Raw genomic sequence first — 5,921 nt, 5'->3', positions numbered from 1 at the left:
TTTACCACTCCTCAGTGTGATGGCATGACATTGCTCCCTTGGATTTTCTATTTGACTAGGAATTTTCCCCATAGAATTGGTACTTGATGAGCATGCTTGTTGTGCAATCTGATTTTCCAGCATCCTATTGTGTGTTTGCATTTGTTCCAGCCTTGCTTTCATCTCTCTCAACTCTTCATGACGCTTTTTTTGTTTAGCAAGAATTTGTTGTAATAAAGCCTCTGTGGTGGAACTTTGTTCTTCTTTGTCTTGGTAAAGGTGCGATTTGCATTCTTTTCTTGAAAACTAGGTGGTGGTTGCCTAGGTTGTTGGTATTGATGCTCTTGTTGTTGTGATGGAAAGTTCGAGTTGAAGCTTGATTTTGCTGATTCTCCCATGAAAATTGGGATGATTCCTCCAAGCATATGAAGGATAATCTACTCCACGACTCATTGTTCCTTCTACATAAGCAACTTGTTGAGAACTTCCAGAACATGATGATGAACTGACTAGCATACTTAAATCCTCCATTTTCTTAGCAAGGACATTAGTGAGTGTATTAAATTTGGCATTAATCATGTTGAATGGATCAAGCTCATACATTCCAGCAACTTGCTTCTTTTGAGTTGGAGTTGACCCTCTTGGACTACTCCATAGATGAGTGTTTTTGTAATTTTCTCTAACAACTCATAAGCTTCATCTTTATACTTAATGATGAATTTCCCTCTAGTTTGAGCATCAATGATTCCTCTGATAGCAGGAGTGACATTTGTGTAAAAATTCTAGTTTATCATCCATTTAGGAATGGCATGATGTGGACATTATCTCTCCAACTCCTTCCATCTCATCCATGACTCATAAAGAGTCTCATCTTCTCTTGGTCTAAAAGTAATTATTTGATTCCTCAACTCTTGAGTTTTTCCAGGTGGAAAGTATTGGGCAAGAAATACATCAATGAGCTGCTCCCAATTTGTAATTGAGTTGTGAGGTAAAGAATCAAGCCAATCTAATGCTCTTTCTTTGAAGGAGAATGAAAACAATTTTAGCCTTGCTGCATCATCAGACACTCCTGGTTGCTTTTGCATGTCACAGATCATAACAAAATTCTTAAGATGAGTATGAGAATTTTCTGAAGGATGTCCCCCAAATTGGAAATTTTGAATCATTTGTAGTACCCCAAAATCCATCTTGTATCTATTTGCATCAATTCTTGGTCTTGCTATACTCTCTCTCAAATCATCAAAACAAGGGAATGCATGATCCATCATACTTCCCTAGGCACGCTTTGCATTAACAACTTCTTCCCTTGGGCTTCATTTTCATTGTTTTGACCATTTCAAAGATTACCAACACCAATTCTAATTCTTTCATCACCATATCCGCTTCTAATTCAGTTTCTCTGAAGCTTCCTTCCTTCTTCTGGTTTCTTTCTTGTTGGCCTTACAAAATTTCTCAATTTCAGGATTAAACAGTAAGGTTGTGTCACTTGAGCTTCTAGCTCTTCTCATAAAAGATTAAAGTACCTGAAAAAGAACAAACAAACACAAAATGAAAAGATAACAAAGATAAAACTAAAAACAACTAAAATAATCAAGAATTCAATCTTAAACAAACAACTCCCCGGCAACGGCGCCAAAAACTTGTTGCGTCCCAACCGCAAGTGCACGGGTCGTACAAGTAATATAGAAAAGATATCGATCCCACGAGGAGTTGTGTTAATGATTGAATTTTTGATATAAAAGTTGACTAAATTGAAGTATTTATGAAATTAAAATAATGAATTAATGGGTAATGGAGTATGAAATCTAAATGTGCAAATTTAATATTCTATTCAACAATGTATTAATTAAACTAAAATTGCATCAAATTGAAATAAGCAAGTTCAAATATGGCAATATTTAAAATGGCAAATGATTAAATTCGATTAGAAATTAACAATGATAAAAAGGCGATTCCGGAGTTCGGGATTTCATATTCAAGCTATTTTGGGATTTTCCCTAGCTAGCCCAATCCATGAAATTTATGGGTTTAAAGGAGATTAATTCTAAAATCCTTTGAAAACTCTTTCGAGTGAGACAAAGAGTGCCTTAATTAACTTAATCCTACTTTCGTGGAGTTAAAATTAACCAAGACCCATTAGGTTCTTTAATCAATCCATTAAAACCCTCTTAACCCTTAGTCTATTTCTAGATCTAAGTTAATTAAGTCCAATTTCTTGATTAACTATCACTTGGTTTTCTCCTTTCTGCTTCAACCATGGATTAAGAACATAACTTAATGGGGCCCTTCATTAAGCATGTGAATAAGCACTCAAGAATTGGATTAAAACTCATAAATTCATTAAATTGGTACTAACCCATTTCAAATCCACAAAAATAACTAAAATATTACATCCCTTACTCCAGAATCAAAAGTAAACTACTCACTATCCATAATGCTTACAAGATATGATGAGTTTAAATGGAAATAAAGCTTTAATCTAAGCTAAGAAGTAAGAAATTAAACACTAGAAATGTAGAAAAATGTAAAGGAAGGAAGAAATCTGCAAATCTTGGTTAAAAATGGTGTGGAAGGTGAAAATGACTCCTCAAATTCTGCCTCTCTTCTCCTCTTCTTCTTTCTCCTTGCCTCCTCTAAAATGAGAAAATGGGACTATTTATAGCATTTTTCCGACATGGAACCCTAAAATAGTATGTTCTAGGAGGAATTGATTGAGGGAATCTTACACACTCATTAATGAACTCTTTATGGGATCGCATAAGTGGATCGCATAAGTTATGCAGTCCCTTATGCGCTAGCTGTTCTCGAGTCACTTATGCGAAATCGCATGACTTGGTGCATAGGTTATGCACAATTCCGTGAAGGTGCATAAGGGAGGCAAGAATGTGCATAAGTTATCCGTCTCCTTATGCACATTTCACCTGGTTCTCGAACAGTTGATCTTTCTCCTTATGCAGTCTGCATATCTTATTCGGCAAGTTATGCACAATTTGGTCAATGCATAATTTAGCTTGAAAACTTGTTTTTGACATCTTTGGCTGTAGAAGACACTCCTCAATGGCAAAATTCTCTTCAGTCCTTCAAAAACACCATTTTTCCTACAAAACAAAGTAAAGATTACAAATTAATCCAAAATTGACAATTATGGAAAACTAACTAAATAACTAATAAAATTAGCTAAAAGTGACTAATAATCAAATAAAATAGCTATGAAATTAAACCTAAATGATTATGCAAAATGTATGCATCATACATCAGGGCAAAATGTGTGTTCCTAATGATGAGGAATTGAGACAGATCATTATGAAGGAAGCACATGAGTCTCCTTTTGCTATGCATCCTGGTGGAACTAAAATGTACGAAGGGCTGAAAGAGCATTATGGGTGGATGGGTATAAAAAGGGATGTAGCTGATTTTGTTTCCAAATGCCTAACTTGTCAGCAAGTGAAGGTAGAACATCAAGTTCCAGCTGGTTTGTTACATCCATTACCAATACCAGAGTGGAAATGGGAACGAATAACTATGGATTTTGTGATGGGACTTCCGAGAACACAGAATAGTCATGATGCAGTATGGGTTATAGTTGATAGACTAACCAAGTCTGCTCACTTTTTTCCAGTCCAGATGGACTATAGCCTGGAGAGATTGGCCAGATTGTACATAAATGAGATTGTAAGACTGCATGGAGTGCCAGTATCGATTGTATCTAACAGAGATCCTAGATTCACTTCTAGATTCTGGGGTAGTCTTTAGAGAGCCCTAGGAACTAGATTGAACTTCAACACAGCATTCCACCCACAGACAGATGGCCAATCTGAGAGGGTAATTCAGATATTGGAGGATATGCTACGGGCTTGTGTGATTGAGTTTGAAGGTAGTTTAGATACACACTTGCCTTTGATTGAGTTTGCTTATAACAACAGCTACCAATCAAGCATTGGGATGCCTCCATATGAAGCTTTGTATGGCACGAAGTGCAGAACTCCCCTATGTTGGGATGAAGTAGGTGAAAGAAAGATGATTGGGCCAGAAATTGTTCAGCAGACAGAGGAAAAGATCAGATTGATTAGAGATCAACTCAAGGCTGCAACAAACCGTCAGAAGTCCTATGTTGATCTGAAGAGAAGAGATATTGAATATGCAGTGGGTGATAAGGTATTCCTTAAAGTTTTTCCTTGGAAAAGGATTATGAGATTTGGCAAAAAGGGAAAGCTGAGTCCTCGTTTCATTGGACCATATGAGGTTATGGAAAGAGTGGGTCCTTTGGCATATTGGTTAGCATTACCTCTAAAGCTAGAAAGGATACACATTGTCTTCCATGTGTCCATGTTAAGGAAGTACAGATTTGACCCATCTTATGTACTATCAGTTGAAGAGATTGAGGTAAATCCAGACCTCTCATATGAGGAAGAACCCATAGAAATTCTAGCATATGAGGTCAAGCAGCTGAGGAATAAATAGATACACCGGGTTAAAGTGCTGTGGAACCATCATTCAGGCCAGGAAGCTACTTGGGAACGCGAAGAGGATATGAGGAGATAGCACCCACAGCTGTTCAGAAACTAATACCAGGTAAAATTTCAAGACGAAATTTATTTTAAGGGGGAGAGAATTATAACACCCCTATGTTCGGTAGTGCGTTCTATTGTTCTGGTGACCAGTGTCTGTCCGAACAGCTAGGATGCCTAGAACTATACTTAAATATTGGTGAGGAGACATAAAATAATGAAATACAAGAAAATAAAATATAAGAAAAATAAAGGAAAAATAATAGCAATGAAATGAAACTAAGTTAAACGAGCCAGCACTGCACCGATGGGTGACCACACAGGGAAGTAACGGCGCAAGCAATAGCTGACCCCAGGACTGCAGGGAACCCTCAGAATTTAGTTTCGAGACATAATTAAAGACTTATTGAAGTATAAATATCATTAGAAATATCAAAGAAAAATTAAGTAATTAGTACAAAGAAAAATGAGAAATCGAGAAAATGACAAAACTCGGTGTTACCGAAAAATCGGGAATGCAACCCGAATAGGGCCATTGTGGTCAATTGACACCCCGAGTTGCCTTTTGACCTAAATGTCCATTAAAAATAAATGGTAATAAACTTTGAAAATATCATGAAAATTAAAATGGTGGTCTATAATTTAAATAGTGAAAGAAAAGAGGTTAAATGTGGGAATTATGGAAAATTTGATTAAACTAATATTAAAACTTCATTAGTGCTCCACTAATATCACCTAAGTGGACTTTTAATCAGCCTTTGGACAGAAAATTCTGTCATCTTCAACCTAGGGACAACCAACCGAAACCAACTTGAGAGAAAACCTCCATGGCCGAATGTGAGGGAGCTTCATGCAACCAACCTTAAGCCACCATTTCCCCTAGGTTCCTTCATTAAAGTTAATCCTCACCTTGCAAGGAAGAGTTTGATAGCAATTTTAAGAATTTTAGTGAGGTTTTGATCAAGCTTCAAAAGTGGTAAGTGAGTGTTTTTAATTCTTGTTTCATTAAAACTATAACCAAGGTTGTGGATAGTTGATTTATGGAATAATTTTTTATGTTTGATGATTTAATGGTGATACACCATTTTGGCAGCCATGGAAATTCAGTATATTTAGCTTGTTTTCACTTGTAAATGGTTGTTTAAGATGTTGATGTAAGTGTTTATGTGTATAGGAATGATTTAGACAATGTATACTAAGTGTATGTGTAATGGTGCAATTGGTTTTGGAAGCTTGAAAGCAAATTTAAAGGAGATGTGTTCATGAGGTGATTCGGTAACTTTAAAGTTTAGTTAGAAATATGTTGTTTCATGGTTTGGTTTGTTGAATTATGTTGCTTATGGTGGCAGTATGTGTATGTGAATAATTGTTTGGATTTAGACATGTAAATGAGGTATGTTCATGTGGTTAAATTATTGTAATTGGACTTTGAAA

The 5,921-nt window shown here is 36.1% G+C and overlaps 1 non-coding gene across 1 annotated transcript; it reads left to right on the top strand.

Moving 5' to 3' along the window:
* Positions 1-783: 783 nt before the first annotated feature.
* LOC131180477 (small nucleolar RNA R71) lies at positions 784-891 on the top strand. Its single transcript, XR_009149246.1, has one exon. It is a non-coding gene; the product is annotated as a small nucleolar RNA R71 (small nucleolar RNA).
* Positions 892-5,921: the final 5,030 nt, after the last annotated feature.

This window comes from Hevea brasiliensis, chromosome 5, assembly GCF_030052815.1.
Source record: "Hevea brasiliensis isolate MT/VB/25A 57/8 chromosome 5, ASM3005281v1, whole genome shotgun sequence".
Classification (NCBI taxonomy): Eukaryota; Viridiplantae; Streptophyta; class Magnoliopsida; order Malpighiales; family Euphorbiaceae; genus Hevea; species Hevea brasiliensis.
Note: the sequence above shows the minus strand (reverse complement) of the source record. Positions and strands in the feature narration are given on the sequence as shown.